Source organism: Protopterus annectens, chromosome 8.part0, assembly GCF_019279795.1.
Source record: "Protopterus annectens isolate FY-2018-M chromosome 8.part0, PAN1.0, whole genome shotgun sequence".
Taxonomy (NCBI): domain Eukaryota; kingdom Metazoa; phylum Chordata; order Ceratodontiformes; family Protopteridae; genus Protopterus; species Protopterus annectens.
This window is the reverse complement of record NC_056741.1, coordinates 1574047886-1574069279: the sequence shown is the minus strand read 5'-3', so window position 1 is coordinate 1574069279 and position 21394 is coordinate 1574047886.

The following is a 21394-nucleotide window of genomic DNA, read 5'->3' as shown; positions in this document are numbered from 1 at the left end:
AACCGCCATGGGCATACTGCAGCATGCTGTCTGATGTCAGACACCTTCCCATCCCCTTCACCCATACATCCTCCATATGAACTGGTGCTTGGGATACCTGATCAGTGATGTGATGTGTTAGTTCCACAACTGATGAGTTGTACACCTGGCCCTGCCACATGTGTCAATGTGTGTGTGTCCTTGTGAGAGTGTGGCTGTGTTGACACTGGCACCTGTTCATGCCAACAGGCATGTGCATGTCACCTACCATACAGCTACTGCATCCCTGTTGCAGATGACACTCACCATCACATATATGTTCTGAGTGTTCCACAACAGGTAACCCATGTGGCGCATCCAATAATTGCATCGAACTGTGCTAGCACTACATAGTTATCAGGGGTTTGATACCCTGTGCTGGTAGGTGTGTGATACAAACATGCTTCAGTTTTACCCTCCAACCCCTCCCTGACATGTATTTGTCTCTGTCTGCATCCCCCACCCTCTCTCAGCTGGACGTGGAGACCTACACCTGCTTTGCTTAGGCAGCAGCATGTGTAGTGTAAGTAATGCTCATGATAAGCTGATGGCCTCTGCACAAATCGCAGCCCTCCCCTAGCTGATTGCATATGAAACAGTTGTGGTAACATTCCCATAGCCAATTGTATGGAAACACACTCCAATACCTATGAACATCATGGAGGTGTTTGCCCTTTTCGTCCACTGTGAGCAAGAACTAAATCTGTCGTGTGGCATACAGCATCTCAGATGGATTGTGGTGTACCTCTAACAACATACACTGTGGAAGCAGTGGAACAAACGGGGGGGATGTACCTGACCTGACTACAGACTGTAAGTGCCGCTATACTGCATTTGGAGTAATGTTGTTTTAACAGTGTTTGTGTGGATATGGCTGTTGTACATGTCTCAATACCTGCCATGTCAGTTCCATGTTTATGGTCTCCATCTGCAGGGTCATCTGCAGCATGGGCAGTGTTGTGTCCATGGTTGCATGTGTCACCCATGGAGCATCTAGCTGTCAACTGCAGAAGGTAGTGTGACGATTGCAGTCAGTAGATGGAGAAAGCCGTGATAGTCACAGACATCATATCCTTCAAAGGACATATGTTGCAAAAACCCAGTAACAACAGTAAATGTATGTGGTTATCACAGCAACATGTCAATATTGGCCCTGTGTATATGCTTCCAGCCACACCTCTGTCAACCTTTGTACATATGTCGTGCATGAAGTGGTGCATATGTGCTGTACACCATAATTTGTGGCATCATATCTGAGAGCAAGCCACTGATATATCTGACTGCTACACATGTTACGTACAGTAGGGGTTACATTACATGACATTACTTGCACATTCTGTGGATGTTCATACTGTACTGAGGTCTGTGTACCTATGGTGAATGCTGATAGTGTGTCTAGTGTTGATATGTACTTTAGCCTGTGTACAGACTGTGGTAGATGACATTGTTCTAGTTCCCCTACTATCAGATGTTACATTGCTGCCCCACTGTATGGTACTGTAGTGGCATACATGTTTGTAGGGCCATAAAGACACATGTCCCATACCACAGACAGCCACCAGACCAAACTGTGTAGCAGGCCAGTATATGCAAGGTCAGTCTGTGAGTGGCACATATGAGGATGGTGTAGAACACATAGTCCATATACTGTAAGACCATGCTAGCTAACCATATGAGGCTGTGGCTTTGTTCACATTGGTTGTGGATATGCACTGTCACACAGGTGTATCTTACCCTGTGCTGACATGCCTGTTGAGCCTGATTTACATGCAGGTACATGTGCATTCCTCCTTAGGAGATGTAGGCCAGTGCTGAGCCAGTCTGCCTGCATCCTGCACCTGTGATATGCATAGCAGGTGAGTGTACCTACCCAGTGGGATGTCATGTGCAGATACTAGCCAGATGTCCCACTGCCATCCCTCCCTTAACAGTCATGTATGTCAGACAGGGCAGTGAGATGCAGTGCAAATATATGTCAATACCTATTGGATAGTATGTGGCCATGGCACTCTTGTACCAGCGGTCATACCATGTCAGGCCAGGCAGGGGTTTGTGAATGCATGACCTATGGTGGACATCATATACTGGTCATTATGTGTTATACCTATCTACATGGCCGTCTACATCCATATTGTTAGGCATGGTACACATGTGTAGCACTAAGGGCTTATGTGCATACCTCTGGACTGTACAGACTGTGTCAGACCCTCCACATATATTGGCCAATATCTCTGCTGCAGTCCACAGTGGCATTATGAGCTAGCAGCGGTACTGTACAGTGATGTCCTTTGGATGTCTTTCAGTAACCAATGGCACATATGTTATAAGCAGATGTGACCTCCCACACACACCATGTCTGTGAATACAATCCCAATGACAGTGGTGATAGTCAACTAGTATACCTGCTATACATACCTGACATCCCCTGCAACTATGACATTGGGAACATATGGGCTGGGGTTGGCCTGCACTTCATGTCCAGGACATATGGTGGAAATATATGTACATATACTTATCCAGATAGCCAGATATACATGATTACACATGTGTACTATACCCAATTAACACTGTCATGGCAACCACCTACTATAGATCCCCACATCAAGTGTGCGTGGTCCCATTACATCTCCTGTGTGATGGACATCCATCCTGTGTGTGGGCAGCAGTGCTACCGACAGCATGTAGCAATACCCCTTACAGGAGAACTGGCACACTCAGGGCAGCCACATAATTGTAGGAGGATTGGGAACTACAGACAGACTGTGAGTAGAGTTGTGTTATGCTTTGTATAGTACTGGTGTTACAGGGAGTGGGTGTACATACTAGTTTGCCATGGAATGCAGTCCATCTGCATAGTACACAACTGTGGGCCTATCTTCATGCCAGCCAGGGCTATGCATATCATGTCTTGTCTGTCTACCACACAGGTCTTGTGTCAGATATTACACTGGCAGTGTGTGTGTTGCATGTTACTGGTACATGGCTACATCCATGACTGTCTCTACCATCAATTCCCTGACTAAGGGTATGTTACAGACTATCCTGTAACACCAGCACCTTACGTAGTGTATGGCAACAGTTGTCCACATATGTGCCTGTATTCCAGCCTCTGTCCATCACCTACATGCCAAGCTTTGCACATATGTCATGATGTTGATGGTTGATCCATAGTGGGCTGGGAGGATAACACACTGCCAGTGCTGCCATCTGTCCACTGCCATTGTAAACTTCGCACATACGGTGGGGCTGGGGCCATATATGTGTGGTCGTCACCTACAAAATACATGTATGCCCTTATGCACTGCAGAGCCCAGTGTATGTAACAGTGGTATATGGCCCTGTATTATTGAGTCTAAGGGGGGAGCACCATAAATGACCTAGGCTGCTACAAAATGTGGGGGTATCAGGGCTGAGCTGCCTTACGGTATCTGGATACACAGTACCATATACTTCACTTATATATACATTACTGACATGGCTCTGGGTAATGCAGGACTACTGCCCCTGCCATACAAACTGTTCTGTTTGTTGGTGTGCTTGTGATGGTGTCAGTTATGCCATGTTATTTAACAGTTACAACCCATGTGGCCATATGATGTCTATACCACCTGCTGAGTTTGTACAGTGTGTAGATAGAGGCTGCTGAACTACACACCTGCATTGCATAATGTTGATTGTTAGGTATCCTGTGGCCCAGTGTGTCTTTCCTATTGTACAACGTGAATAGCTTGGCCTGGACAGCAACAACTGTCAACCTTTCCAGACTACTGTATGACTGTAACTGGTCCACTGTAGCATCATTCTGTTGATATATTTGTCAGTGTCTGAACAGCTATATGGCATGGCATGTAGAACTGTAATAGTACACAATTAAAGGTTTCCATGTCTGCAAACCTGTGGGTGGTGTTTTACCTATGACCTCTCTGTGGATGTATGTTACAGGCAAAGATGGTCATTTGTATGGGTGGCACATACAGTCATACAGTGTCCAGTCGTTCAGGGGTCAACTGTAGGCATAGTGGCTGTTCCATATTGTGTGCACCATCCACTTATGCATCTTACTGTACATATAACTGCATGTGTATGTGTAGTCACATGTATATGTGTGTGTGTGTATATATATATATATATATATATATATATATATATATATATATATATATATATATATATATGTATATACATATGTATAACTGTATCTGCATATCTGTGTCTGTGTATCTGTATCCTGGGAATGCTGATAGCTTCCACATAATACATTACCCATGGGAGCCAGACTGTACTGCAAGATATGTAACCAATACCAGCCTGACATCATAGAGGTGGGATGTAGTACAGGTAACATCATGTGCCCATGTTGTCACTGGCCCTGGTCATGGGATCTCCAACAATTGGTGGTGTATTGCAGGGTGGATGTGTTTGGCTGGGGGGATGCCTATTCATGCAACTCGTATAGTGTGTGGTGCCTCTCAACTCCATTAATGTAACATGTCAGATGACTGCAAACTGGGCGCCATAGTCGAAAACACTTCTGACACAGATATCCTTCAGAAGGGCCTCACAGAAACGGATAACTGGTGCCAGAGCCATGGCCTAAAGTTAAATGCCAAGAAATGCATAGTCATACCCTTCAGGAAAAACAAGGTTACCCCTAGCTACCATATAGGTGGCAATCCACTGAGCACAGAAAAAGACATCAGGGACCTGGGGACCCAGGTTGACACTAGCCTTTCGTTTGACACTGATGTTGCTAAAGTAGTCAGGAAAACCTTCTACATTGCCCACCTGATCATGAAGGGATTTACATCTAGATCAAGGGAGGTCATCGTCCCCCTGTACTCATCACTCATTAGACCTATGATTGAGTACAATGCCCCATTCTGAATGTATCTGACCCGACACCTACAGCAGCTGGAAAGGCCCCAAAAGTTCCTCACCAAGAGGATAAAGGGTCTCAAAAATATGTCTTATGCTGCCCAACTGAAAGAACTCCAGCTCTATTCAGTCTCATACCGCTTGCTCAGAGGTGACCTGTGCCTGACATATAAGGCCATGTCAAACCCAGATTTGATGAATATGCTTCACCTCAAAAAATCTAGATCCCTCAGAACCACAAGGGCGGGAGACTTAAACCTTGACACGGTTATTAATAGGATGTGCTGGAGGGACAGATTCATCACCCAGAGACTCCCTATGCTGTGGAACAAAATCCCGGTAAATGTGAGGCAGAGCACCTTGCTGGCCTTGTTCAAGAGGAATCTTGACCAATGGATGGGAGATCGCAGATATACCCCAGGGATTACTTCAGTGTCACTGCTTGACAGAGGCACAGCAAAATAATAGGCATAGTTTTATTCAAACTAAAGGGGTGGCGAAAGCCACATATCTATGGGCTAGGCTTATAAATGCCCTTGGGCAGATAGCCTAGTATGAACCTATGAACCTATGAACCTATGTAGCCTGTTACACTCCTCTCCCTAAAAGATACATGTGTCTTGCGGTACCAACACAACAATGTTGTACCAATTGGTCGGTAGACATGGGAATCCCATTGAGGTCTGCCACGTGTGTGTATGTGTGCATGTGTGCATATCTGAAGGGTACACCATTCTGAGGCCACATACTCCTATTACAATACACATTGCCACACAGTAGTACAGATATTGTTGTTGTCGCCTATAAGTGTGGCAATGCAATGCAACACCTTACTATGCCTGTGGTGTGCGCATCGGTTCCCCTTCACAAGATCGAATGATTGGAAGCTCAAAATTCATAATCTCGAGACCAGAATCTCAAACATCCATTCACTCAAAATTGTGAATGGGATCCTTAGGTTTAAAGAAATAAAAAGTTAAGTTACCCTATTGCAAGGGGCCAGGTCCCCTGTACCCTAGCAGTTTAAATGTGAATGTTCCGTGACCGCACTATAGTGGAGGAATTGAAAATCTTCTGTTTTGCACTTACGCGTATAGCACAGAATGGGAGATTTCCCTTTCCTTCACTATAGTGCGATCTCAGAGTAGGTATATTTAAGTAGGGGGTTGTGGGGGTGCAGGTGGGTGAAGCCCTCCTGCGAAAACATTTGAAAGGTGTTAATTTTTTTTTGTCCTTTTCATATGTTCGAGTTTCTCTAAATTCGAGATTCTGGTTTCGAGTTTATGACTTTTGAGTTTAGAGAAATTCGATCATATGAAGGGGAACTATGTGCATCACATGCATATCCCTGTGGTACCACTGTTGTGATATGCAATGGGTTGTTTTGGCGTCATGGCCAATGTGTGATAGTGGGTATGTCAGAGTATCAAGATGCATTCCAGTGTGTACAATATTCAGTGGGGGATGTGGGTTCATAGGTTCATAGGTAGGTACTAGGCTATTGGCCCTGGGGCCTATACAAGCCCAGCCAAAAAGGTACCCTGGCTTTTGCCACCCAAGAAAATTATTTTCCTGTGCCACTGTCAAGCAGAGCCACAGAGATGATCCCTGGGGTGAATTTCCTATTTCCCATCCAATCATCAAGATTTTTCTTGAAGTGTGCTAATGAGGAGCTTTGTTTGATATAGATAGGTAGTTTATTCCAGAGTATGGGACGTCTCTGGGACAGGAATCTATCTCTCCGGCATGTTCTCTTTATTGTGGTGACAAGGTTTAGGTCCCTAGAGCATGTAGCTCAGAGGGATTGGGATTTCTTTAAGTGGAGCATGTCCAACAGCTCTGGGTTTGACATAGCTTTGTATGTTAGGCAGAGATCACCTCTGAGTAGGTGATATGAGATGGAGGAAAGCTGGAGTTATTTGAGACGGTCTGCATAGGGCATCTGTTTGAGGCTGGTAATCCTCTTTGTGAGGTATTTCTGAGGCCTTTCCAGTTGTTGTAGATGTCTTGTGAGGTACATACCAAAAGGGGCATTGTACTCTATAATGGGTCTAATGAGTGATGAGTAGAGCGGAACAATGACCTCTTTTTTTCTGGATGAGAAACCTTTTGTGATGACGTGTGCCACATAGAAGGATTTCCTGATTAATGTGGTGATGTGATTATCAAAGGAGAGACTACTGTCCACCTGTGTCCCAAGGTCTCTTATCACACTTTTGGTGTTAAGTATACTACCGCCTATGTTGTAGTTCATGGGTACAAGAGTTTTTACCAAAGGGGATGAGAATGCACTTTTTGGCATTGGGCTTGAGACCATGGCTTTGACACCAGGCATCTGTCTCAGTGAGGCCCTTTTGTAGGATGTCCACATCGTTAGGAGTTTTGATTATGGCTCCTAGTTTGCAGTTTTCTGTGAACTTCATTAACCAAAGACCTTCTGTGTTAGCCTGTACTTCAGAGAAGTAGATACCAAACAGGAGAGGACCCAGGACTGAACCCTGTGGTACTCCACTTGTCACTGGTCTGAAGTCGGATTTGGAGTCTGTACTTTCACAGTGTGGGTTCTATCAGTGAGCCAGTTGGCCACCCTCTTGTGACATAGGGATTTATACCTAATTTAGTGAGTTTATCTATAATTCCAGAGTGGGGGATGGTGTTGAAAGCCTTGGCAAGATCTAGGCTGTGTGAACCACCTTACCCTTGTCAACAGCTTTGGTGACTGCTTCAAAGAAGTATATCAGGTTTAGGAGACATGATCTGCCTTTTACAAACCCGAACTGGGTGGGGTCCAGAGTTTGAAGATTACCAATGTCTTTGTTTATAAGTTCCATGATAATACATTCCATGGCCTTGCAGACCAGGCTCATCAGGCTAATGGGGCGGTAGTTCCTGGGGTCCGTGGTGGCTCCCCCATTGTGGAGTGGAATAACCATCGCTGTGCGCCATTCAGCAGGCACAAAGCCTGAGGTGAGGCTATGATTGGACATGGTACTTAGGTGGGGTGCCAGTTTGTTCTGTAGTTCATGAAGAACGCAGCCTGGGACGTTGTCTGGTCCCATGGGTGCTGTATTCTTGGCTTTGGAGAATGTGGTTTTTACCTGTGCAGCTGTGATTACAGGAACTTTGCATTCTTCTGGTATAGAGATGGGCTCTTTAGGGGGTGAGAGGGGGGTAAAGTTAGCACTGAACCTATCTGCCAGGATGTTGGCAATATCAGTTGGGTCTGTATATTTAGTGCCATTTTGCTGTAACTCAGAGCAGATCTGAGTGTTGCCATTGAGATTCTTGACATAGCTATAGAATGCATTGTAGTTGTCTTTGGAATCAGTGGCGGTTTTGTTTTCATAACTAGCTTTGGAGGATTTTATCAGGGATCACAGCTTCTTACTGAGGCTGACCAGTGAGCTCCTCCACTCATGGGATTGTACTCTCTTTTGCAACAGTTTCTTCCTTCTGTTATACAGTTTGTTTATGTCAGGGGACCATCAGACTGGCTTGCTTTTTTTGGAGGATACCGTCTTGGTTCTGTTTGGGATAGCACAATCCATGCACTCATGTAAGTGTTTATAAAGTGCAATTGTATAGGATTCAGTAGTCATAACTGTATTGTCCATCCGCATGGGTGTCATGAAGTTCACCACTTCTGTCTTAAGAACCCTGAAGTTGGCTTTGGAGAAATTATTTACCATGGTTTATATAATGGGGGGTGGGGGCAGGATGTGGATATCTAGGGTAATTAGCTTATGGTCGGATCTGACCAATGAGGCGTTAACTTCAGGTGTTGAACACCGGTCACTCATGTTGGTAATGACTAGATCTAGGATATTGTTGCCCCTGGTGGGGGTGTGGATAAGTTGATCCAGGGCATTGGAGTTTATGAATTCCAGAAAGCGTTGAACAAAGGAGTTGGTACATGAGTAGTTTTCCCAGTTAATGGTGGGGTAGTTGAAATCACCCATTATTAGGGTGTTTGGTTGAACCCTAATATTTTCCAGTACATCAAGAAAAGAGGAGTGGGAATCCTTGGGCATGGTGGGTGATCTGTAGCAAGATACAATTTGGATTGCAGTTTTGCCCAGAGTTAGTTGCACTTGGATAACCTTGGCTGCATTATGCTGAGCAACTAGCCTGGAGGTGTGGATATCCTTAATGAATATGGACACACCTCCGCCTTTGGTGTTCCAGTCCAGGTTACATGGCCGAAACGTGTGGTATGAGTTATAGCCTGATAGTGCAGGGGTGCTCTCTGGTGCCTTGAACCAGGTCTCAGTCACTGCACAGATATCTATGTTCTCCATTTTAAGGAGTGCCTTGAGTGACTGCATTTTGAGATTTAGACTTCTAGCATTGAGTAGCATCACTCTCAGTTTTTGCTTGCCTGTTCCTGTTACGGTGGTGAATTTGTCATTAGAACCTTGCTAAAAAAAGGCACTACAGGGGTGGCAAGAACCTTAGCCAGTATCAAGAATCCCAGGGGTGTCAGGTGCAGGCCATCACTGGCATAGCATCATGGTCTGTCGACCATGTCATCCCAGGCATACAGATACTGGATCCCTTTAGAATGGCACCATAAGCTTAGCCAATTGTTGAAGTCAATCATTTTGTCCTTGTACTGTGGCATCATTCTGGGTGATGGCAGAATGCTACTCAGGCCTAGGGTCATACCTGCCTGGGCTACAAGATCAGAGAGCTCTTCCATGTCTCTTTTCATGTAGTCCAGGGAGGTACAGCTCAGGTCATTCAGACCAACATGGACAATGACAGAGTCATATTTGACAGTAACTTTCTTCTTGTTTAGCCTGGTGAGTGGGACATCAGTGTGCCTGACTATAGAGTCACCTATGACTAGTGTGTTGGGTACGTTGTTTTACCTTATTGGCTGTGGTTGAGTGGCACACTGAGTCTGCGGGCTATCATTTGGGATGTGTTGGGGATGGAGGTTTCTTGCGTTTCTGCTTTGGAGGTCTCTGTTGCTTAGACAGATTATTATTGAGAGCCTCCGTGAATGTTTTTGTGTTTCTATGTGTGGATTTTGGTGGTGTAGATTTAGTGAGACTATGTGATCAGTGTGGTGTGGTGCAAGTGTTTACCTTCTCCTCTTGACTGTCAAGTTCATTCTTGATTGGAGAGAGCTTTACCTCCAGTTTGGCTAGATAAGTGCATCTCTCACAGGTTGTAGTGTTGGGTGGTAGGAGAGAGGGTTGTCTGTGTACATGAGGCAATTTCTACATTACCCCAAGATGCCTAGATTCATCAGATAGAACACTGGGAGCTAACCCTTGGACATGCCTGAATAAAAAACTATTTTCCTCTAGATAAGTGAGGAAAGTGAGTACAAGAGCTGTTTTTCTCTAAGCAAGTGAGGAAAGTATGTACCAAAACTGTTTTCCTCTAGGTAATGAGGAATGTTGAGTGCTCTAGTAATTAGTAGGGTATTTAGTGCTTACAATTTCTGAACAAGTGCTGATCACAAATAAGCAAATTCAAGTGCTAAAACTAAAAATCTGTATCTGGACTAAACTAGTTACAGGAATGGGGGGAAACAAGTGCAAATGCTGCCTTTTAAATCAGAAAGTTGAGAAATGGAAAAACTGCCCAAATGGCCAATAACTACAATTTCTGGGCCAGAAAGAACCACTCCTTATGTGGTAGATAGGTTACCTAATGCTTACCACTCCTACTGATAAGCTAAAAAGCTTGGAGGGGCTCAGAAGCTTATATACAGTCCTGGATACAGCAAATCTGAATCTGGACTACACTGGTTACTGGAAAGGTATTTTATATATATATATATATATATATATATATATATATATACACATATATACAGAAAAGTAGCTAAAACAGCAGTAAAACAATTCAAATGCAGTGCAAGCTAGCACACTTGAGTATGTAGCAATGTTAGACCAAACAGTTTAAAAATGCAATTAAATTAAAAATGACTAAAAACAAGTGCAAAAGGAGTCTATTAGGTAGAATGAAGTAAAGGGATGGGACTGGGGGGAGTGTCCCAGATCAAATCTACAGTGGGGGCGGGCAACTGCAAAAGCCTCTAAATTTAAACAACAACACAGGAATAGGGAGGGTGGGTATGAGAAAACCAACACCTTCATAAGAGATCTGAAAAACTATACAGTGAAGCAAAAATAACAGTGCACAACTCTGAAGTCAGCCAGCAATGATATAAAATTAGTCAAACAGCAATTACCAGTACACAACTCTGAAGTGCCAGAAAAATATACTCAGCTCTATATATATCCAGATAGTTTGAAGAGCACTCTGTCAGTACACAGGAAGGCTCCAGCAATGATATGCAGGCTGTTACTACGAGGGTCTAATTTTATGCAAGTAATCCTTGAAATAGTCAGATAACACACAGGATGTTAAACCAGTTATACCAACTTAAGACACAGAGAAGTAAGGGGAGTGGGTAAAAACACCTTCAGCAGAGATCTGAAAAACTATACAGTGAAGCAAAAATAACAGTGCACAACTCTGAAGTCAGCCAGCAATGATATAAAATTAGGTGCTGTGTACACTGTGTTTACACCATGGTATACCTGGTATATGGCCCACGTATCACTCTCTGGTAGCCACTGTCACCATCACCCATACAGGTAACAGATAACAGGATACAGCCCAGTTACACATGTGTTGTGTGCAGCCTACCTGTAACACATTGGACACATGGACTAGTTAGTTAGCAACAATACAACCAGCTCTCTAAGATGTGTGTCTACCTGTTATGTGTCAGTCAATGTGTATATGATGGTATGACACACTATGTATTCTCCATATACAAGCATTATATCCCCCATTTCCATACTGTACGTGTCTGTGAATGGTCTGCATGTAACATGTGACCTGGTACACACCTCACCCTACAGATGGTGTCATGTATGCAATGACAGCCACACAGTTCAGTAGCACTGCATACCTGGGTAGGGGTCTGGACATAGTGTCACCAAGTAAGGATGTGTGTGTATGTGGATGGTTTGATGTAAGGGTGCAGATTATACCTGTACCAGCAGGCCACCAGTCAATTTTGTACGGCCAATAGCTGTTATACATACCTGTGGCATTTGTGCAATTGTACACCAGATATGTCATGGCCATGGAGTCACAACACTGACATACCCTTGTGGAATATGACTGAAGACCATCCTCCTGCTGACACATGTACGCCTACAGCATAAATGGATAACAGTATGGGGACAAAAACTGGTATTGCCAACAGCTCAGATGCATCATAGCTGCATGGCTACACTACTTGACATGTATGCATTACACATTACCCCTGACAACATCTTACACTGCAGAACATTATAGCACTCTATTACAGTCACCATGTGCATCAGAACCATATTAGCCTGTCCCTGCATCAATGTTATGGATAACAGGGATGTGGCACAGGTATCATCATATGCACAGGGTGTGCGAAAGTCATCTTAGCTGCATGGCTACACTACCTGACATGTATGCAGTACACATTACCCCTGACTACATTCTACACTGCAGTACATTGCAGCACTCTATTACAGTCACTGTGTGCATAAGAACCATATTACCCTGTCCCTGCATCGATGTTATGGATGACAGGGATGTGGCATAGGTATCATCATATGCACAGGGTGTGTGAAAGTCATCTTAGCTGCATGGCTACACTACCTGACATGTATGCAGTACACATTACCCCTGACTACATTCTACACTGCAGTACATTGCAACACTCTATTACAGTCATTGTGTGCATCAGAAGCATATTAGCCTGTCCCTGCATTGATGTTATGGATGACAGAGATGTGGCACAGGTATCATCATATGCACAGGGTGTATTGCTGGTGTGCCACAGGCTGAGGGTGGTCCAAACATGTGTCATCATGTGTGCGGGTGAGGGGTGTGGTTCATTGATTGGGGCTTGGTGATGTGGTGTGTGTCAGTATGGGGTTGCCCTAGGTGTGGTTGCATAGCGTGTGGGTATGCATGTATGCACACAGTTCTGCCATGTGGCTGCCCTATATGGGTGATGTTGGACAGCTGCAGACCATACCTGGCAGCGTGTGCAGTTCACTGCATCTGGCCACGGGCACACTGAATGTGTCTGGCAGGGATTCCATGGGCATGTGCAGGTACAGACCTTGAGGTGCTACTCTAACCCTGATGATGACATATGTCCGCTGGAACCATGTCCCACCTGGGACTGGCCAGGGCCACATGCACGAGGTCTGCTGTGGTGTGTACAGCAGCCCCAGTGGTGTGCTGGGGCTGGTACTGCCACTACGGGAGCGGCTGGGCATCCTGGCACGTCCACGTTGACCTCCAGCTGCTGGTGTTTCTGGCCTACATCCACACAGCTGTCGAACCACTCCCACCACACATTCTAGCACAGCCATACCATGGTCAAGGAGGCCCACCATCTCACCCCACCATCTATCCATGACCTCAGTATATTCACGGAAGGCACCAGTGAGTTCATGGAGGTTGCCACTTACAGCTGCAAAAGCAGACCTCTGCAGCCTCAGGCCCTGTCTGGTGTGCATTTCCATACATGCCTGTGCCTCCATTATGGCCTGAAACATGCTCCTGGTGGTACCAGTTGTGGCACCTCTGCCAGGGGCATGATGACCTGCGGTCCTCCAACGAGAACCACGGTACATCTGATGATGTGGTGGCCTTCTGGACATTCAGCTGTGCTGACTGTGACCTGACACAGTTGGCATGGACACCACACTTTCCTGGTCATTGCCACCAAGCGTCAACTGTCCCTCTGCTATGGCCACATGTGATGGGGTTTGTAGGGGCACTGTAACTGTGTGCGGTTTTGGGGTGGCTAGGAGGGTGATGACACATGGCACAGTATCGGCCTCTGACAACCCCACCAGTGCCTCACCTGTACCATCTTCATCATCATCATCCTCGGTGCCTGTACGGAAACCTACCTCAGTTTGCATGCAAGAGGGACCCTGACCCATCTTGCCACCTGGGGGGAAACAAATACACACTTTAAGACCTGTACAGCATTGCATAACAGTACACACACTCACACACACTCACACTGACAGCCACCTTACTACCTCACTTTCCCTGGATTACAGACAGTCTCACATTCAGTTACATATGTTCCCCATCCTGCATGGCACTTGCTAATATACACGCATTACTACTGCCCATTAACATATCATTCATCTCCATGCCTACATGTGTGGTTACAACACCTGACCTGTTATTCCGTCACCTCCCTGACTTGGGTGGAGTAGGTTATATATGGTCTCACTGCTATCATCCCTTATTACCCTGGGTATGGGCAGTAATGGTGCACAATGTCCCTATATGGTTGGGGCTGCTACATTCACTATATATGTCACACACCAGAGCCTCATACTACAGTCTTGCTCAGTCCATGCCACAACTGCTGCACAAGCGACCCATCATGCTGACAACAGTAATACCTGGATACACTCACTGATGTTCTGTGGTAATTCCCCATTGCATTTGTAGTGCTGCATATGTGGGTAGCCAGTTACCTATCTGCTGCTGGCAATATGATGTGTATACCTGATATGTACTTCACCTCCCGATGCATGCTCCATGCTACAGACATTGTTATGCTATCAGCTGTCTTGTGTTCACATACCAGACAGGTTGTCCTGGTGTCCCATGTCTCACTCCATGTACATGTACAGCATAATCCCAAGGGGAAGTACTGCCATGTGGTCAATCCCACTATCGCCTGTGCATACATGGGCACACACACACACACACACACACACACACACACACACACACACACACATCTGACACGCATCATCCACACTCCACTACATTGCACTTACAAACACAATTGAGACACACACACACACACACACACACACACACACACACACACACACACACACACACACACACATATACACCGCACTCCTACATGTGGATTTGCACATTTGTACACACAGTCCTCACATTACCCTTCTGTCAGCATGCATTACATATGGTGCTCAACAGCATGCAGTGCAACTATAGTGACTTCATGCTAGTGGCAGTATACATGTGTGTGAGGCATGGGCTGTGTTGCTAGGTGATGGCCTTTCCCCTTGTTAACACTGCACCCATGTACAAAGTGTTACTGTGGTCCTGTTCCACACCCTGCTTTGTACTGTGCACCATACCTCGCAGGTGTAGGAACCATTGATGCATATGTAGTTCTGTGTTGATTATGTCAGCTCCACTGCTCACAGCTCCTATGTGTTATAGCAACTCATACCTGGGATGATATATGAACAGCTATAATTTGTGAATGCCTGATGTCTGCATTAAAGATCACAACATCAGCAGTGCATACATGACCAGTACAAGACTATTACACTGACAACCAGCGGACCTTACCATGGCTGTGGGGAGGTGCCCTACACATGTCCCAGACCTTTGCATGGTTGCAAGGTTTACTCATGTGCACATCCCTTAGAGTGCACACACTGCTGTTACGAGTGCTGTGTGGTCAGGGTTACGTCTGCCATGTTTACTTAACCTGATTGTGTGCAGCTGTAACCATGGTGGTGTTGATTCACACATGTCCCTACTGTAGGCCGTGTGTCCTGCCATACTTCACATTCCTGTGGACACATTGTACATTGACAGGATGTTAGTTATCTTGCATGTGTCTGTTGTACCCTCCCGATACCCCAGCATGGTCTCTACTGTGATTCAGTGCATTTCACAGCAACAAAACGTGAACGTGTACAGCATGCAGTATGGGAGGTGTGTTAGATGTGTGCATGGGATATCCCATAGCTATTACATGCCCAGTTTACATCATGCCTGAACACAAACTATACTCACCGGCTATGGGCTGCTGCCATGGTGGAATCCTGGAGGGACCTACATAGGAGTATGAGAAAGTTGATGTCAGTGGCCACAGCTGTGGCATTCATAAAAAGTGAGTGCAGCATTACATTACATCAGCAGGAGAATTACACAATAGTACAGCTTATACACAACTGTTTATTACTATTACACAGCAGCAGACTATGTATGACATCTCAGATTTGCATGATGTACCTGTACAGATGCAGATGCATACACAAGAGTGGTGTACTGATGTGCCCTGAGGCCTTACCTGCATGCTCCTCAGCTGGTGTGTCGTTGGCACCCACCTCCTAAATGTGCCCTGCCAGGTGTTGTTGCTGCAGGTGGCCAGGTACCACAAGGCTGCTGAGAAGCTCCTCCACATGGGTGAGGGGTGGATGGGTGGGTTGCCCCCCTGGTGCGAGGTGGTCCCCCCTTACGGTAGCTGCACGCCGACATACATGGCAAAGCAGGTCAGTGCAATGATGTTGGACCTGCTCATAGCTATGATATTGCAGTCCGACATCATTGACCCTGTGGACTAGCTCATTCCACAGGGCGGTCCTCTCCTGCTGATCATGGGCTGTCCACCCAAACAGCAGTTCATTGTGCTGTACAAGGTGGTCGATAATAACCTCTGTCTCAGTGGCTGTATGTGGGCAGATGACTATGTGACATGTTCTCTGGAAGACATAAAGATGGAAACAGGTCTGAGCCACCCCTACAACAGGCTTACCATAGTTCCTAATACACATATTTGTCTCCCCCCCACCATATCAGCAACAACAAACAGTTCACAGAATGCAAATGTTATGTCAGCTGCTTACCTACCCTTGGGACATATGTTGTATTGTACCAAGCTTTGTGCTATGTGTATATGTCACGCTTTGTGCTATGTGTTTGTAGCCATGCACCCTGTGGGGACACTTATCTTTGCTGGCATGTTACAGACTATTTCACCTGCATGACATTGTCAGTGTCACTACATATATGTGTAGAAATGGATTCACTTCAGAAGCTGAAATACTGAAATCTCAAATTTCAGTATCTCGAGCCCAAGAAGCCGAATCCACATAATATCAAAAGTTTAGAAGCATGAAATTCCAAACCTCGAATACCAGAGGTTTTGAATTACGTGCTTCTAAAGTTCTGCTATGGTCATGTATTCAGGTAAGTGTGTGTGTTAAGGGGTTTGGGTAGGGCTGTGGTGTTTGTCAGTGTGTTTTGTTGCTGTGATGTGTGTGTGCAAAGAGAAAGTAGCTTGTGTGGTGGTGTTTTGTGTGTGTTTGTATGTAGTGCGACCTCAGAGTGATAATATTTAAGTAGGGGGGGTTTCGGGGGTATAGCCCCCCAAATGGGGGGGTGCAGGGGGGCATGCCCCCCCTGCTTTCATGTAGTAGAGTGATTGTATGTTTGTGTGGTGTGTGTGTGTGTGTGTGTGTGTGTGTGTGTGTGTGTGTGTGTGTGTGTGTGTGTAGTAAAACCGTGAAATTCAAAATCTCTGTTATTCGAGGTTTTGAATTTTGCAGTTTTTAGTTTTCGTTGTTTTGTGGATTCAACTTCTTGGGCTCAAGATACTGAAATTCGAGATTTCAGTATTTCGAGCTTCTGAAGTGAATCTGTATAAATATATATCTATGCACATATAAGTGTAGATATATGTTGTACGTTATTGATATACCTATATCTATATGAGTGTCTGTGTATCTGTACACATACACGTCACATTCTGTATCACACAGATATTTATCTATATGTGGAGTGCATACAGACATCTGGTCAGCATTCTGTAACTGTCTTTCATTCACAGCTGCACTGTTCTGTCTTGCTGCAACACAGACAGTTGTCACATGTGAACACAGACTAACATTAGGGTCATATTTATGGTGAGATTGCTGGTACGCCTATTATACACCTATGGCATTTGTGCATGCTACATTACACATTAACATGACTGTCCTGCAACTGGTGTGCTCTGACACCCATGTGTCTATCATGACGGCAATACTTCCACCACCAGCTATTGTCCACTCTAACATAACACACACAGATATTATGGCTGACATCTTTGTCATTCATGGCTGATCTGCACAGTTGACGGGTATGTCCCACTGCTTACAGGGACAGACAGTATTGTCCACAGCAGTTGTTCAGTGGAATATCATTACAGGGACAACTACAGATGGCACATATCAAATATTCAGCATCATGTATCCTATTAATCTATACCAGATACTACATTAAATTACATACAGTTATGTTTTACATACCTTTTTTTAGGACGGGCGTGATGCCTTCCTGGTTTTGGCTTGTAGGTTTTCTTTTTTCCCCACTGTGTGTGTGTTTCGTTTTTATCTTTTGTTTTTTGTTTTCCCTCTCTCTCTCTCTCTCTCTCTCTCTCTCTTCCATCTCCATTAGAGCGATTGAGTTGGTTTGAATGGATTGATGGTGATGCACATGATCAGGTGATGGGCTCTACACCAATCAGTGTGCAACAGTTGCCAACTGCGTGCAGCCTGCTGTGTAGTGATTCAGTTAACCATTGTCATGGCAACCCAGTACTATAAATTGCTGACTCATGTGGGTGTTGTCCCTTCACCGTTCCAGTGTGGAGATTATCCTTCCTGTATGTGGGTAACAGTGTTACAGACAGCAGGTTGCAGTACCTATTACAGCAGGACTTGCAGACACAGGCCAACTACACAATCGTAAGTGGTTCCAGACCTACAGACAGAGTGAGTAGTGTTGTTATGTGCATTGTATATTGCTGGTCTTGCAGTGTTTGCATGTACATAGTAGTTTAGGATGGAATGTAGTCTGTCTGCATAGCTCACAACTGTGGGCCTATCCACATGATGGCCAGTGGATTGTCTTATTGCTTTTGCCTGTGCGCCACATAGGTCTTGTCCTAGATATATCCCCGTCAATCTGTTGCATGCTATCAGTCCATGGCTGCATCCATTTGTGTTCCTGATGTGTTATTACTGCATAAGGGTATGTTGCAACAAATCCTGTAACACCAGCAATTTGCAGGGTGTGTAACAGCAATATTGCAAGTATAGCCCTGTGTTCCTGCCTCTGTCCTCCACATATATGGTTGGCTTTGTCCTGCTTTGATACGGTTAAGGGTTGTTCGGTAATGGCCTATCATTATTTACTGCTAGCATTCCTGCTCTCATCCCAGTCATATCGTGGACTCCCACAACATTTGTTGGTCAGGGTCCATACATGTGACAGATACATAGACATTACCACAGGTAATAAATGTCCCCCTAGGCCTTGACTACACTGTGTGACTGGAGGCTGCTGAACTACATCTGTTATTGTTTATTGTTACTTATCTTGATGGCAAATCCTTTGTTTACAGTTGTACAAATTGAAGGGCTTGGCCTGGACAGCATAGTATGTTATATATCCGCACTGTCTGCATCTACTGTTTTGTGTGGGCCTTGCATTCCATACTGATTAAATAAGTCTAAATCTATGCACTGTAAGTAATGGGATACATTATTGTAAAATACACCAACAAAGGTTGTCTGTGTATACATACCTGTGTGTGTCATCTCATGTCCTTTGAATTGTGAGTGGGTATATGTGTAATGCAGTACTCCTGTTCAAGTATAAATGTCATTTAGTAGGTTATACAGCAAAACAATGTTGATCTACAGATTTCACGCGGAAAATAGAATGTACTCTAGTGGGACTCAAACCAGGCATGCATGCACGTTAAGCAGATGCTCTACCCAGTACACTATTGCTGTTTTGCTTTATTTGCAAATTTCTACCTTAATGTCATACCTGTGCTCCCTTTCCCTGGCCCCCGAGCTCCACGTACACAGCATCCATCCATTCTCCAGTTGCTAGCCCTGCCATACCACACCTCCACACATTTCCCTCTCTGCACGTCTCGGTACTCCTCCATTTTACTGTCTCAACGCAACCTTCTGCAGGTTCTTAAGCCATTTAGTTCACGTACATTCGAGCCTTCCCTTGATCCTCCTCCGATACTGGTGGAAACATCTTTGTGACCCACAAAGTATGGTTCGTCCTGAAAGGGATGGACCTGTTGAGTCATGAGTAGACTTTGCTGGTCTACACTGTTTCTCCAACTGGTAGCATCCTGCCAGGGGTTTGAGAAGCAGTGGTTTTCTCACACACCAGACCAGCCTCATTTCCCGGTTCTGCAAATGAAGAATGCCCCCACAGCATGCCCTGTTTTTCATTCCTCTCTTCAGTATTATGCAAGACTACTGTTCTCACAGTATGTGTGGACAGGCACTGTTCATTGACACTCATAGACTGCTCAGTATACTGTGATTGAGCAATATGCACATTTGCTGGTATTAATCTACATACTTACATACATTTCCTATACTGTTGACTGACTGTGCTGGATGATATGTTTGTGATAACAGCAGCTGATTGTATGTCTGTCATGCCTTTGTGGTAACTCACTTGGACTATAGTGTGCAGGGTGGAGAGGGGAACCTGGGAGTGCTGATTATTTTGTTACTGGCCACGACGAGAGCTGCTGGCTACAGAGTGCCTAAGGCACTGCGAGGGAAGTGTAGGCAGGTATGGGCTGGTGTGCACAAGGCTCAGACTTGCTGACCTCTGATTACGGCATCTTACACTGGGTTGTCCTCCACATTGCTTAATCAGTGTGGGCATTGCTTACCGCCGCCCAAGCAGGCATAATCCTGCTTGCTGCCTCATACCCCTGAGCTACTTCATTAACATGTTGGCATTATACATGCTTAAGTCAGGTGTACATGTCAGGTATGACTGTTGATGAAGGTCAGTGTAAGGTGAAGTGGGATTCCAGTTTAGCAGTTCTGGATAGGTTACACTCAGGTATTCTGGTTAGGTTTAGTTATGCCATACCTGTGTTGTAGAGTAGATGTGAATAGTGAAGGTGTAGGTGGGTAGGTGGAGGGGGGAGGGCATTTTAACTGTATAGTAGGCCGTTCGACTGATTGGTGGGGGAGTAGTAGTGCAGGTTTGCAGGATGTTGGGATATGTATGTGAGGCAGAACAGGAGGTGCCGGTGTCAGTGGTTGGTGTAGGGATATGGAGTGTTAGTTGGGGGTGGGACTTCACCAGGTGGTGAGCAGGTAGTGATCCAAGTGTGCTTGAGGTTTCCCTTCCTGTGTTATTTACTTGTGTTGTTTGGGACAGCTGCTGTAATACACGTGGGTTGGGGGTTCCAGATTCTGCCAATATAGTTGTGTAGAGGGTGTCACCTACTTGTGACTGTGAACATTACTAGTAATGAAACAGGGGATGATAGGTAAATGGTTTTATTGGGCCACACAGAGGTGCTGATAGTAGGGAACATGTCCAGGGATGTGCAGGAAGGCTGATGGGAAGGTCACAGCAGGCCATTTCTTCTACAGCGACAGCTGTGTATATACCCTACATTTGGGGGTAAGTTTGGACACTCACACCCCTGGGTGGGGGTGAGGACAGCAATAATACCTTGTGATGCCAATTAGTTCAGCTTACATGCCTACAGTGGAGTGTTGTGACCATGTGTTCTTTGGTGTCATTTAGTGGGTTTGCAACAACACATCTGGTTATACCATCCTTTGCCATGTAAACTAGACTTTGCTGCAGTGGGACTCATGCCAGGCATGGCTACCCATTAGGTAGCAGCTCT